Source organism: Dermacentor silvarum, chromosome 7, assembly GCF_013339745.2.
Source record: "Dermacentor silvarum isolate Dsil-2018 chromosome 7, BIME_Dsil_1.4, whole genome shotgun sequence".
Classification (NCBI taxonomy): domain Eukaryota; kingdom Metazoa; phylum Arthropoda; class Arachnida; order Ixodida; family Ixodidae; genus Dermacentor; species Dermacentor silvarum.
Window position 1 is genome coordinate 88,214,210 of NC_051160.1, and position 16,407 is coordinate 88,230,616.

Sequence of the window (16,407 nt, forward strand, 5' to 3'; positions counted from 1 at the left end):
TTGTTGGGTTCCCGGCCATGGAGGAATCGAGGGTAATGTGCTTGCCGACGAAATCGCCAAATCAACAGCATCGCAAGGTATGGTCTTCCCGCTGCTGACCCTGCTGCAGATCTGAAGCCTTTCCTACGAAACAAACTCCGAAGCCACTGGCAACGCTTGTGGGACACCGAAGCAAATAATAAGCTCCACTTGATTAAGCCACAGTTAGGGTTCTGGCTCTGTACAACTAAAACACGACGAACTGATGTCCTATTCTGTCGTCTCAGAATAGAACACACATATGGTACTCACAATTTTCTATTGAATGGAAATGATCCTCCAACCTGTGGTAGATGTGGCGAGAGGCTCACCGTCCTCCACGTCCTCCTGGAGTGCCGGGAAGCCGAAAGAGAAAGAAAGAAACATTTTCCTCTGGCATACCTCTATTGTATCCCTCTACATCCCGCTATGTTTCTCGGTAAAGAACCACTTTTAGCACCAACGCCGTCCTTGCTTTCTTGAAAGATGTGCTACATGTTATTAGCCCAATAAGTTCGTAGCGCATCCTCTCTCCAGAGGAAGTTGCTGCGATAACTTTTTATCGTACATGCCTCCAGGCCCTTGTGTTTCACGGGCTCTGTTTAGGCAGTTGTGCTTCTGGCCAATCCTCGCATCTTTAATATTTTGCAAGTCGTATCATTCCTTCGCAATTCATTGTTCATGCTCATAGTACACATAATTAGTCATTGCCATAATCTTATTACGTATAGATTTTACGCACTTTACAGCGACTGTTTTTAGGCCCCTTTACAGCCATGCCACATCTAATGTTCCTGTAATTCACTATTGATGTACCACTAACAAGCCATTACCATCGTCTTGGCGCTCTTTGGCCATATCTGGCCCTTGCGCCAATAAAACACAATCATCATCATCATCATCAATGTCGTCTAACGCGGTTGGCCCAGTATCGCTGCTGAGGGAAATTTCACCAGCCCTGTAGTCTAATGTTGCGCCACACTCCCGTACAAAGTCAATACCAAGAATTATGTCATGCGTGGCGCGTGCTAGTACAATAAATTCGGTTCGAAATGCCTTTCCACCAACGGTTATCACAACGGAACATACTCCCACAGTACGTAACAGTTCACCGCCAACTCCGCGAAAGGTGGTATTTCCATCCCAAACAAACATAACTTTCGGTCCCAGGCAATTCTTGAACGCAAGACGCATCACAGACACAGAAGCACCAGTATCTACTAAAGCTACAGTATTGACACCATCAACATAAACACACACTTTGTTCTTTACCATGGCGACAGATGGAGGCATTTAAAAAGTGACCGTCCCGTGACCTCACCTCCATCGGTCGCACCTGCTAGGCGAGTGGCGACGTGGAGATGGCGATCGACGTGTCCGAGTCGGCGGTGGAGTCAGGCTGCGGTCGGGCACGGGGGAGTCATTCCTTGGCATGTACGTGTAGTCTCGATGTGGCTGGCGGAAAGGGACAAATGGTGTAGCTTCTTGCATGCGAGGCGGATATGCGCGATCTCGCGGAGCACGCTGTGGGCGACGGCGGCAATACCTCGCGATCTGTCCCTGAGCCCCGCAGCTGTACCACACAGGTGGGCTGCGATTTTCATTGATGTTGGGTACAAACCTCCAAGGCGCATTGTAGACGGGAGACGACCCACGTCGAGACTGTCTGTCATGTCGACGTTCAAAACTCGTTGCTTGTGGCTGCATCATGGTGCTCTGGGCATGGGCGTTGTCCGAAACGGGCCGGTCTCCGCAGGCAGGTGGCGGCCAGGCCGCCGGCGCCTCCAAGTAGCGCTCATCAACGGAGCATTGGTGGTACACACGGTTGGAAACTGGGCCTTGAAAATGAGCCAGTTCATCTCTAATAACTTGCCGTACCAAAGCAGTCAGGTCAATAGAGGCAGATGCGTCCACTTTTGCTATGTTGGTGACGTTGTCCAGCCGACCAAACTTCGGAAGAATGCGGCGTGTCTTCAGACCCTCCAATATACGACAGTGACGCCTTAAGTCGGACGGGGCAGTGAGGTCTTCCTTAGAGATCAAAAAATTGTAGACATCTTCGGCAATTCCTTTGAGTAGGTGTCCAACCTTGTCCTCGTCCGATATGTTTCCGTTCACAATTCCGCAAAGCTTCAAGATTTCTTCAATATAAGAGGTACACGTCTCTTCCGGTAACTGCGCTCGTCGTGAAAGTGTCTGCTCGGTATTTTTCTTTTTCGAAAGCGAATCGCCAAAGAATATCTTTATGTTATCGACGAATCTGTCCCAAGTTGTGAGCGAGCCCTCATTATTGTCGAACCACTTGAGGGCAGTTCCCGCAAGGAAAAAGACAACGTTAGAGAGCTGCGCCGACGCGCTCCATTCATTGTGGCGGCTCACCCTCTCGTAGTGTCTCAACCAGTCCTCGACGTCCTCATTCGCTTTGCCTGAGAATGTGCGTGCTTCTCGATGAGGTATCCAGTAACCGGCTTGCATCTGGCGAATGCTTTCTGCGCGATTTCTTCGCGAACGTAGCCTCCGTCCCAGTCGCTCATGACGAGGTCTCCCGGTGGTAGCCCGGCCAACCGTTTGCTGCGTCGAAGGGGTAGTAGAGCTCGGTCGTCCAGTGTGATGTACCCAGCACCTTCCACCAAATTGTACCGGATGGGATGGATTTATTTACAAGAATGAAGGATGGTTAGCGTAGCACAGGAGACACAACGGTCATCCAAGCCCATCGGGCAGCGGCCAGCTCCTCGCGCACACAGCAGCGTGACAATATGTTCTGTTCTTTCCTAAATAAGGCAGAATTGGCAGAAAAATTGCTTGGAGTGAGTACAATACTCCGGTACAACTGTACGAGCTTCTCGTAACCAAAAGGTGGCTCTGGCTGTCGCCTCGTCTTTTTTTGTGTGTTGTTTCCTAATTTGTCTAATGATGCACTTCAAGCGCTTGTCATATACACAGCTCTCATTCTAAAATGGTGAATTATAGGTCGCGCAGAAAACACACGTAAGGACAGAGTATTGAGCTCGTATCCCATTTGATGTTTGTTCGTTTTTACGCTGAACAAAAAATTATTGACTTAGTTACTTAGTTATCAATTCCTCAAATGCCTCTGTCAGAGGTAATACTTGAGGTGTAGGTGGGGAACGGGTGTCTGGTTTCATTAACAAAAATGGATTCAATAATGGCCTTCGAGTACGCTGCTCTTTCGGCTGATCATTCCAGTTCCATGCAGTCTTGGAAAAATACACGCTTTGGAGCGAAACTAAGCTCCTCAATAAAATTTACATCCCAAGTACTTCGACATTTTCTATCTTGAAGAAGCGAAACAAGCGATGTAAATAACGTTGCACGTGCTGTTGATCGGTGTACGGGGCTTTCCCGACGATGAAGTCAGGCGCGACCACAGGGAACACAACAAGTAAGCGAGGGACAGGCCGAATAAGCACAAGATAGCTACCCCTTATAGTAGCCATGTTGTGTGCTATTGCACTTAGCAAATATTGTTGAGTGCCTGATGCTTAAGTTGTAGAACAGTCCAGCAGCTGCAAATAGCCGCTAACAATCAGCTAAATTTAAAAAATGAGAACCTCGGAGGAGAGCAAGCTTCTTACCTTGATAGTGTAAAGGCTGCAACCGGCCACGAATGCCGTCATAGTTGCTTTGGTGCAATCGAAGTATTTACTCACATCACACAGCAAACGAGCCTACTACAGAGCTCATATCGAAATACATAGATTGCGGACACACCTTGCGGGGTCGTTCCATGTTTGATCCATAGAGATGCTCGAATGTTTCATTAACTGTGAGCTTTTCTTCGTACGAACCGTTTTTGGGTTTTCCTCGTAGCTTCTTGCGACAGTCGTGTTAATAAAAAAAAAGTCTTCTTTAACTCGTTACGAAGCACACAAAGAAGACATATTTATTAGTTGCTTCAAACACAACGCACACATGTGTACATAGTGCAACAATTGTTCACAGCAAGATATAGGCTTACACTATTTCCTAATAAACAATAAAAGTGGTATAGGTACGCACACCTTCCAAAACCAAGGTACTCACATCTGAACTTATAGTATTCATTGCAGCCTAAACCGTCTCGCAGTGATTATCGATGTTCATACAATTATCATTCAATCAATGTAGCGAAGGAACATATCACGACCGTGAAAACGCGTCCTGCATGATCGTTTAATGGAGCTGGGCTCCACTTTCGCATTTCCCTCTGTACACGATGCGTCACTCAGTGGCCCCTCCGCGAAGTCAGCGCATGTAGCGTGTCACAATATATATTCAGGAAAGATTGGGTAAATATACATGATACGGGTTTGATTCCGCTCAGTACCAGTGAGAATTTTCAAATCTATTAGCTCGTGCGAATATTGTTTGCATTGGTATTAGTTTTTGGTATGACTGCCTGTGGCTCTGCATGTATGCATGCCCCCCTCTAACCTGTTTCCCGTCAACTTGTGTACCTAGGTTGTCAATGGTGAAATGGTTTAATTATCTGGCTGCGTTGCTGGGAAAACAGGGTTCAAAACAAACTCTCAGATGAACTTGGGTGGCTCGGTATGTAAATCTGGGCATCTCCGGCTCTTCGATGAACGTCTTTCACGCCAAACTTGTATGCTGAATGTGTGTTGCTGCGTATGGTGCCGCTCATGAATGACTTCTTTGATGTCAACTTTGGTCACTAGGTATGTCTCGCTCTTCAACGAATGCACGTCTGTCATGTATACTTGTGTCATTGCTATGTGCCACACTTAAATGAACCTCTTTAAAGCCAGCTTCGTTGCCTAGATATTTGCCACTGGGTCATTAGCGCACTCCAAAAGAAACCTATTTGATGGCGACTTCGATCACTGGATATATGCGTCTGGTTATGCGCCGCCTTTATTAATAGGAGGTATGTAAAACATATAATCAGCACCACCCATCAAGCATAGGATAGATTGCCAACAGTATTAAAGTCGCGTATCATCTCTAAGAAATGGATGCAACCCGGCACCCCGAATTTTCGGTCGTTGAAGACCAGCACATAACCAGTGACCCAGGTTGCATTAAAAAGCTGATTCTTGAGCGCCTTATACGCACTTACCCAAAATGGTGTCGAAGAAGTTCATTGAACGCCAGCAGATAACTAGTGGCGCATACGCAGCCACCCAAAATTGCATTCGTACCCAGTATTCGGGATGGTTTACGCAGTACATTATCTGGATGGTTTACGCATTAGAACAACGACTACCCAGTGACCAAAGTTGGTGCGAAAGTAGTTAGATTTTGACGGATACACGGCAAAAGGGCGTGTGCTTGCCAAATAATACTAATCACGTAGAAAACTTTGCATTTTATATATGCTTTAGAGGTCAGAGTTCACTGCTGTTGAATTCAAAAAGTTACATTTTTTGCTTACTCTTAACGTTTCTTTTTACCGAAGTCACAGCTGGCCCTAATGACAAAAAATATGCCCATTGAAAGAGAGCGCTCCCTGTGCGAGCAAAAATTTATCACTGGAAAAAAAAAGGTCTCACATAAACGACACATTTGAGCACAAATGTGTTCGCAATGAATGGCTCGACAAAGCAAACATGATAACTACTTCAAACAACGACATAAGCGTAAAACGCCGCAAATATTCAAGGACAATAACAAATAAATTTGGCCATGAAATATCACACAGTATACACCTTTTCACTGTAGCCTTCCTGGACGCCGCCATAGCGCCAGATAGCTCACCGCTAGCGACATCTTGCGGCGGACCCATCTTGGGCTGTTTGCTCTCCGGTCTTTCCGTCGATACGCGTACATTCGTCTCATCGTACGTCCTCAAGTTCTCGTGTTCGTTTTGTGTAAGCTTTGCGGAGACGTTAGTTCGGTTTGTTTGTGAACCTCTGAGCTTACCTCACTAACAGGACGGTCGGCATCGAGTGCTTTGCAATTGTGGTGTCTGTGCATGAGTGGTGCGCGCTCCACGGCCGCGGTTACGTTCCGATGGCCGGTGTTTCGTCTAAGGAGCCCGTGGACTTGGGAGGTAAGTTCACTCAACATGTTTCTGATTTAATTCACCGCGTTAATGTTCACAACAACGCTATAGTGACAATTCTCACAGCGAGCACGATGAAGTAGCACTTTTTGCTCGTCAAATGCCACTACAACGCTGCCGTGCCGCTGTCGGAAAATTGTTCACCTAGCTGCAGTAAATGTGGCACCGCACTAGCGCTGCACTTGAAAGCTATCGCTCGCAGTTTCTTCGTGCGAGCAGTTCGCTGTAGCTGTACTGCATTGACGTCGTGCTTGTCCTGCTTTTCAACGTGGTAAAAGTCGGTGGTCCGTTGAAGCTAATCGAGAAACCTCGCTATTGACTCGTCGCGATATGCTGTCGCATGAGGCCGATATGCGCCTACATATTTTTTGTTGACATCAAAAATGATTAATTGCGTGGGCGCCAACAATCTGGGTAGAACTACTTAAGCTCAGTCATCACCACCTAGACTTTCCTGGGTGGTGTTGGCTCGGTGCCTAGGGAAGGCATGCGACTGCCTGCAGTCTCGATTGACGGATCGTGAATGCATAGATCCGGATGGAGCAAAATCGCTGTCGGTGTGTCCGTGCGAGAATTATGCAGTAATTGATGGCATATTGTGGACTTATCGTTGTGAGCAGCCGTAGTATCTTAGAAGGCTTAGAAGGTAGGCTGTCGCGCTGCTGAGATCGTACACGCGGGTTCAATTATCGGCCACGCCTACCGCAAGTTGAAGTGGGCGAAATGCGAGAACACACGCGTATCCACAGTTTGGTGGTTAAAATTAATCTGGTGTTCCCGACTAGGTTGTGCCGCATATCATGGTTTTCTCGAATACAATCTCATAATTACATCAGGTGTCATTGCTCTCCTTGACTTAATTATTTCCACTTTCGGTAAAAAATAATTTATTCACGCTAATTGTTACCCATCCGCGGAAACCAATAACCCTTTTGCTAACTTTTTTTTTTTTAGGCGGCCGCAGTTATGACCATCCTTGCATGGTGAAGAGATGGCTGGACGACATGCGAGAGTGGCCTGCTGTGAGAGTCCCCGACATAATTTTTTACTTGTTGAATTCCAAGGCATGCGACCTGCAGGCTGTGAAGAATTACAGGTCGCTGGAATCCTACAACTATCTCCAGAGCGGTTGGGTCGGCAAGTTGTTGGTCCACCGCATTGACCAGGCGAATCATCGGCACGGGGTTTAGATCGGTGCGTTTGCCGTCAACAAAATGCGCAGAACATACACGTGATGAAGGCAACGGCACAAAATCTTTTCTGTTGACTGCGGCGACCCACTGTCTTTTCAAATCGGCGTCAGCGGGAAACCGATGCAGCAAATACACGTTGCATCCGCACACCTCTTGCAACACGTTGTGCGTGCCGCAGAGCTCTTTTCTTGCAGCGTTCCTCTTCTTCTGGTTATAACTGCAGCCGTAAACAACGCAGTGATGCCCTGTTGATAAACTGTTCTTGAACGACATTTCAATGTTTCACAAAAACAGCAAAACAGCGCACGCATTGAAGAGCCACCACATAACGTGAACGGGGAACACGCTCCAGCAACAGCCCAGAGGAAGGAGGCGTTGCCCACAAGCCTGCTACTCTCGTCACCAGGCGGCAAAAATCGGCTTGCGGCTCGCTGGTTCGAGAGTGCCGCTGGAAAAGTGTATAGTTACACTGTTGTCACTTAGTTGTGCCTGACCCACGCTGTAAGATATATGCTGTTTAGGTGAGGACACTCGCCAGACTCGATCGACCAGATAAAGTAGCAAAGGCGCGCGCCGATCGGCCCGGTGACGGCAGCGGATACCTATCGGCAGTACCACACAACTTCAGCACAGAAAGCTTTTTATTGGTTCATTCTCCCGTTGTTAAAGCAACCGGCGGTTCGCGGGAAATCCGAAATGATTGAGTGACGCACGAAAGTAGGTCACCGGGGAGAGGGCATGCGCGCGTTCCCTGTCGGCGCACGCTCTCGCCTGCGTTCTAACTGAAGTTGCGTCGTTCCGCCAATAGGTATCCGCTGCCGTCACCACCCCGATATACGCGCGCCCTTGCTACTTTATCTGGTCGATCGCGTCTAGCAAGCAAGCCGAGAAGTATCCCCACCTAAAGAGTATATATTGTGAGCGCATTTTGCGCATATCGTCGTCGTCATCTGTACAAACAACTCATCATCTTGTGTGAGCGCTATTTGTGCATATCGTCGTCGTCATCTGTACATACGACTCATCATCATCTTTTGTCTCGTGCGGTGCTTCGTCTCTGACTCGGGCGACTGCTCGGAAATAAAGGCATAGCATCGGTCAACGTCTCACAATATCTTATACCGTGGCCTGACCATAAGCAATTCAATATTCTCGTGCAGTAAGAATAATTGCTTACGCAATATACGTGGCGGGAGGGTGCGGAAAGACATTGTAAAAGCTTTGTAGACAGCAGCTGAATGTTTTGGCAGTTTTTTTAAACAGCGGACCTGCTGTAAGTCGAGGCTGCGCCGTCAGTCTGTCCCCCGGTGCAACGCAAGGGGAAGGTTCCCAGACCCACTGCTTGGGGCGCTGTGTTCGATCAGAGGCCACGCCACGTTGGCTGAGGAGCAGACCAATCAGAACGCGCTCCCGGGGAAGGGGAGGGAGAGGGGGAGCGTGCGTCTTTCTTGCACGGTGTAAGAATAAGGAGAGGCGCTGACACTCTCCCCCCAACGCGCGCGAAAGCACCGCTCGCTCGCGTCCATATTATGTTCGGCTTGGTTGCAGCTGGTTCGGCGCCGTCGTAGAGGGCCCTGCGGTATGCGGTCCCAGCATTGTCCCAGCCTCGGCGGCAAGGCGCGTGCTGCCGCTGCTTCGTCTTCCTGCTTGCATGTGTGGTTGCGCTGTTTTGAAGGCACGATTTTTGTTCGAGTTCATTTCATGAGCTTGTGCTTGGGTATTGTCGCCATGGGCCCTCGACGAAGGTGGCAGCGACCTTCTGAGGGGCGTTTGAAATGGCTAGAAAGTGCTTCGTTCCGAACTGCAATTCTGTATACCTGACTTGTGCGGAGCGTGTGCCTTTATTCAAAGCGCCTTCCGACAGTGGTCGTCTAGAGCAGTGGCGCCGTGCAAATCTGAGGGAAGACCGAACTCTAACGCCTACCGACCATGTCTGCACCAGCCATTTTTCAGAGGATACGATATCGATGGCATATTACGCTGAGCGCTCGATAAAAGGATTCCCACCTTATTTCCAAACTGTCCAAAGAACCTCACACGGTCAAAGAAACCTCGAAAGCCGCGGCGGAAGAGAGAACCTCCTGTGTGCCGCAGTAGTTTGTGCAAATTTTGCTGCATGTCCAAGATATACACTGGGTGGTTTACTATCATGCACCAAGATTTGAAGATATGTAAATGTCACGTAGCTGTACAGCACCAAGGTAATGTTGTCTGCCGTCGCTTGGAGATACTCAGATTATTTTTTTCCGCTTAATTACACAATTATTTTCATAATTGATTAATCAACTCTTTTTTGCTACAATTGGATAAAAAGTGTGAACGAGAGAATTGTACAGCAGCATGGAAAACTCCCAATATAACTTTCTGTTGCTCAATACGGGATACAGAAAACTGTTTTCAGAGCGTGAACGAAACCCGCGAATACAGTAATATTGCCGCGCGACTGGCCGCTCAAGGCACTTTGCGTGTATTCGTGAGCTTCTTTCATGCTCGGAAAAACACTTCTACGTAGCGCATATTGAGCAATACAAAGCTGTATCGGGAGTCTTTCATGATGCTCTACAATTTTCTCATTGACACTTTTAATCTAATTATAATAATTGAGAAGTTGATCAATAAATAAGACTGATTATCTAATTAGGCGGAATGTAAAAAATAATTGAGTATCTCCAAGGGACGGCAACAACATTACTATGGTTCTGTCCAGCTACGTGTCCAGCTACGTGACAGGTTTTCATCAGTAAACTGTGGTAGTGATGCTCTAATTCAAGATAGACGCCTGCTTTCGTCCCGCCTAATAAATTGCCATTTGAAAGAGTTTTTACATAGCTGATGTGCATTCTCATCTTAAGTTCTAGCCATGAACAGCCACTTTGCTCTAGTGCATTGCATATCGCAAGCTTGCGCCGTTTCATTTCTTAATTTATATCGCGGCCACATTGAATTCGCGCAACGATGTTTGAACGGTTTTCTGAGTGTGAATGGAAGCAGCGATAAGCATGAAATACATTTTCTGGTGCAGTCACTATTTTCTTCTGATCGAGGGGTAGCACATGGGCTAACACTTTCATTTTTTTATGCTTGGATGAACGGCTAGACCGGACGAAACAAATTGTGTGCGCGAGGGTAACTTCAGTGGGCTTTGTGTGCTGCCAAATTGATCCGTGTTCACGTCATCCACACCCTGCACAAGGCACCTTCATGTTAGCAAAGCCTGGTACACTTATCAGTTTAATGTGAAATAACGATTTTTTTTCGCGCTTTGAGATTTACTCACTTCGCTATGAACGAAAATTTTGCGGAGGCAGAGGAATGCCAAGCCGCCGGCGCCGCTAAGCTGGGACCGCTGGCCGCGGCGCCATCTATCTGCTCGCAGCAGAGCTACTCGGTGAGCCCGCGCGCGGCTGAACAGAATCTGGACGCTCTCTCGCGCGCAGTGTCAACACTTAAATATTCTTCCACCGTGCTTTCTTGCCACGGATTACGCTCGGCGCCAGCGGGTGCGGGAGCTCGCCCGAGAGCACCGTCGCCGGGCGAATTCCGGAATTAAGAGCGAAACGGCAGCGACGGGAGGCTAATCCGGAGCTACGCAAGAAGTAAACGCAAGTCAAGCATATTTGGAAGAAACCGAACCTTGATTTGTACCAGCAAGAGGCAAGACAAATACGCAAGCGCCGAGCGATCCCTTTGACCGACGGTGCAAGAGATTCCCTCCACCGTGAATCACCGGGGAAATATGTAATGTAATGTTCAGCAGTAACAGTCAAACATCACCCGTAATCACACGAAAACCCCTAGAAAACAAACAATCACAGAAACTCACGCACAATCACAGAAACCCACAGATAATCACAGGAAATCACACAAAATCACAGAGACACACAAGAGAACCACAGCTGCGCTGTTTCAGCAGATTTCATACTGGGTGTAGCTGGGTTTACTTTTTTTTCTGGAACACGTAAATTCTTTCTCCATTAAGTTCATGGAATTTGGGGATAGTAACCACAACGATGTTTGAGCTGACCCACATTGCATGTCGTGCAGCTGCTGGCATGCACCATCGCTTGTCCTACAAGCTTTCAATGCAACACCCACACGTATGGCCGGTGTAACGGCACCACAAGAAAAAAGAGTTCTATACATTTGAAACAGCAAATTTTCGTTTTATATGACTTGACCAGCCCGATGACAAGTTATTATAACTATATTTCAGCCCCAACTCACAGCAATGCTTCTCATCTTTGATACATATTTCCTGTATATCATCGCAAGAGTAATTCTTCCCAGTCAAATAAATACAATCGTTATCTAAGGCATCTTGCGCCGCGAATGTACGAACAGTTCACAGCCCAGTGTGGCTGATGCCACGGTACATCCAACCATGTAAACGCCAAAGAACAAGAAAATGCTGCTTGATGTTTCTTCAGTTTCTTCCGTTTCGATGGGACGATATATCTTTTTACGGTGAGGATGAACAAGTCCAGTTTCAGTGATGGCGGAGAGCAACCAGCTGTGGTGATACCTTCAACGAAAAAAAAAAGCCTACACTTCAAAAATTTATAAAAACAAAGCAATCAATGCTGCGCAACGACAGAGGCATCCTTCAAGAGAAAACAAGAGTATGGACAAAATGTATCCCATAATCATGCCCCATTGGCTTTATCGACTTGATTGTACCGAAACAATTAAAAAAAGCTATTCCGTTTATTTACATATATACTTTTTCTAGCCTCATGGCTTGAGTATGAGGAGCAAGGTGCAAATACAGAAAATTTTGTTAATGGCTGAGTGGAAGCTTTTTCTGATTTCAAGAACGTTGTATCTGCGCATCCCTTACCGTGTACCGGGTCCAGCCCCTTTAAAGACAGTGCCTCGCGCACCCACATCCAGGCATTTTCAAGGAGGTGGCAACGCACCCTTTAGAAAACTCGCATAGGCGGCGGTGCCAGATTTCTTTCTAGGCAATATTGTAAGAAACTCTCGGGCCTAAGGAACAAAACTCATGTCGGCTGTCATCATATCCACGAGCGCGCGCATATCGGATTCTACGGGTGGTGAAGCGCTGACACCACGGAAAATGGTCCCACAGCGGTCAAGCATACCTAGTCATCGTAGCGTGGCTCGTCCCATGTGCCGAAAGACAGCCTCCACCACAACAACAAGCTACAAATTCTGGCCTAGACGAGTACTTGTCGCACACTCGTGTCGAGCAAGTTCCGCGCATTCTGCAACTGAAAGTTCGGCCAAAACGTCGTAAAGAAATAAAAAGTCGACTCCTAATAAACGCGCTGAACTAAATATTGTCTGCTCTAATAAACGCTCTGTTGTATATATATATATATATATATATACGCGTTCTGAAAGCACGCCGTCGCTTCGCAACACCATAAAGCTTTCTGTCGTACAGAACTATCGTTTCAATTTAGTCTTTTCTAGCAGGCTTTCGAAATATTGCCTCAAGAGCCATTTCTGTGCCACCGGCAATAACACACTTATTCTCTGTAGCTGCTAGTTTTTAAAACTACCTTCTTACCTTTGAGGGTTCGTGTCCAGAATGAGCGACATAATGGGCATCAATCCTATGCGGTTTCCAGGTACCAGGTTCCATTGTGCGGCCACATAAATGTCGTCTTCGGTACAGATAGAAAGCGCTACATGAGTTCCGCGATGTGATTGTTCGTAACATTCAGAGGCCCAATTCAATGAGGAACATATCCCCACGCACTCGGAAAGAGCTTCCACAATCAACTCGTTCTCGGGAACTGCTTCACCATATGGCCTATGCACTGCACTCACACCCTTCCAATATGCAGTAATGCACAGACTGACTTTTCCTTCCTTTACTCGCTGAGTAAGAGTCACCAAATCAGCAACGCCACTGTAGGTGACAGGAATGCACTGAATGGCGATCAGTGTGGTCTGCACGTAATTACCCAGAAAGAACGTCCCTACCATCCATAAAACAAGCACCACATTACGGAAACCTCCGTCATTCAGGACTGATCCTGGTGGGCTTCTACCAAGAAGCGTAGCTACCATGAATACGATTACACGAAGCGTGTTGAAACGTCGATGAGCAAAGAATAGGCGCTTACTGTACGATAGGTTCAGAACAACGAATGCTGCGAGACATCCCAGAAGAAGGAATAGATAGAGATATGATGCAGTAGAATCAATCAGTGAGAACTGCACTCCGCTGGTAGGTGAACTAAATATACAGAGTTCACCTGGAGGTTGCTGTGCTCTCATGAAGAATAAGGAGAAATGCGTAATCACAGCGGGATAATCAAGGAGGAATACGTCCGCACCTCGGCTTGCAATCAGTAAGCGTGAGTTTCCAGATTCCGCAAAATCTATCGAGACATTCTTCGTCCGGTAAGCTTCTAAGAGAGCTAGCGATTGCGGACGAATCTGGGGTCTTTTGCTGGTAGGATTACCAGAACGAAATTCATCGAAATGCCTTGTGAAGACATCTGATGTCATACCAAATATAATTTTCTCAGGCCATTCAAGAAAGCCATGCGGAGAGTTGTCACCATAGAACAAAGACGACACTGCTGCTACCGAAAGTCTGACATCGCAACCCTTGTATCTGTCGCTCGGGACATTGAAGCCGTCTTTACGGACGATGATCAGCTGACAAAGGTGCGCCTTGAAATCTTGCAGTATGAGCTCGGTTGAATCTGATGAAACGAAAAATAGCACATGATGACTCTCTGCCACGCCGGAAAGCGTTTTTCTCATTAGCGCACTGTGATTGAAATACCACGGAATAAAAACGAGTCTTTTTATTTTCATTACGTCTACCTCCTGCGCAGCGGAGAAACGCAGTTCGGTTTCGAATTCTTCGTTAAGTGCTTTTGAAGTTCCTTCAAGTAGTTTCACCACAACGGGTGACGAAGAGGCGTACAAGTGCAAGTGTCACCTGAAGTTTGGAGGATATATCACAATACGAATAGCGTCCGATGAATTCGAAGCAGCAAGAGCAGATAACATGGTGGAGTGTAATCTCGTCGCGTCGCCCAGTGAATATTTGAAGACAACAAGAAAGAAGAACACTCTCATGCCGAATAGATTTAGCACGTTACGAAGAAGTGTTTCAAGCATATACCTCGCGTCGTCTTATACGTTGACTCTCCTTATATGACTGTAACCTCGCTCAATAGCCAACCACTTGAATGCAGTGAACGATTCTATAAAGTTTTCACTTCATAAAACACATATGAACGAACGAGTATGAAAAGAGCGGGTATTCTGCAATAGTAACAGTTTTCAAGTGGCTTCAGCGATCAACATGAAATATGATACTGAAGAAAAATCTTATTTTTGTCCATACGCATCCGTATTCTCCTCCGCTATCAATACTGAAGAAATCAATTCAGAATGATATTGTGAGTGCAGGCAGTAAAAAATAATGTCACAGACTTTTCTAAGCAGAGAGAAAACACTGTGGAAGGTAACAGTTTCGCCTTTATCATAACAGTTAAAAAAAGTTACTGAAATGCAACTTCATAGCAGGAAATAAGCACACAAAGCAATCATTCGGCAACCTTCAACAATACAGGCCTTTCGACTTCCTTAGCTTGATTTTACTGTTGTAGCGCGCTGAGCGCAGACGAAACGATACTGGCCTCTCTGGATGTCTTGTGAAAGGTTATGAAGTCTGCAATAACAGGAGCAGTGCAAGTTACTTGTCCTTAAGCGCAAATGTCTTTAGAGGTATATCGGTTGAGTTCACGCGTTTAAATATGCCCAGGTCCGAGAAAACGCTTCGTAAAGCGCTGCTTCCCTTAAGTCCCTGTGAAAATAGCGGAGAACTAAATAGTTCGCAAACAATAACTTCACAACTCCTCTTCCGTCTCTGACATAAGTATTAGCTCACCGTTTCATCACTGCGCCATTAATAATAGTAAATCCTGTGAGTGGACGGAAAACATAACGTTCAATAAAATACCAGCACTTTTCTCTTATGAAAAAAAATCGAGTGTAAGAAAGCACTATCCTCTAAACCAGTTCAACTTCTTCGTTCATTAACGTTACTGCAATACTGCAACTTCGCCTTCTCCGTAAAACACTGCCTAAGCAAATGGAAGAAAAGCGTGCAATTTATCGACCGCGCGTAGAAGTCAGCATGGCAGAAAAATGCTTAAAGCTGAAATAAAGAAATCAATCCTCTTGCCCCTAGCCTTTTATTTTCAAACGGCTGCCTTCAGTGACAAAACATCGGCTCTTGTTCTTGGCTGGCACTCCCCCTAACAAAGCACTCAGTCGTCCATAAAACTTAGTGAGCACGAGTAAATCTCTCGTTTCCAGTAGCGTAAACAAAAAGAACTATTTTAACGAAATGTGTATTAGTAATGGAAAATGCACTCCTTAATAGTTTCCACAGCAACGTGGGAAGCTTTGATGTCATAAATGTGCGCCCCACTAACAAAGAATCAAAACATATGAACGCAGCTTAATAGTGAGTAAATAAAGAGTAGCTTAAAACAGGTTTTCTCTCTCCCCTTCACGACCTACTTCAAGGGCGATCTGTCCCCTTTGTCACGTGTATTTATAAAAGACGCGCCGACACTATGTCAGTGCCGAAAGACATGCTCGCTCTATATTCTTGTCTAAAAGCATCGTCAGCTTTCGTTTATTACGACTATGCGCTCTTTGGCTACCGGTTTTTGCTGCCGTAACGCATTGCAACACACACCACATCAGATGAAATTAATTTATTCAGCTTAGACAGGGAAGCATTATAGCGATAACGATTATAATGACAATCCAGGCGCGCTCTCGCATTCGACACCGCTGTTGGCGCCGTCTACGTCATGCGGTCCTCGTACGGACGGTGGTGGTGGTGGTGGTGAAAAACATTTATTTGCTGTATTTACAAGTGAGAGATATGGACGGCCTTAAGGGCCGACCCTTTACAAACTCTAGGAGGAGTCCCTAGTCCGGGACCCCTGTGGCTTCCGCAGCGGCGCGTGATCTCTGGCCCTCCAATTAAGGTCGAGCAGCCGAGCAGGGCAGCCTCCCAGCTCTCTCGAGTAGGGGGGCAAGTGGAGGGCATTGGCGGGACCGCCGGGTTTGAGGTACATGCCCACACCGTGTGGAAAGGATCCGCGAACGGACGATCACACTGCGGGCATTCCCCGGAGAAGGCCGGATTGAAATGCT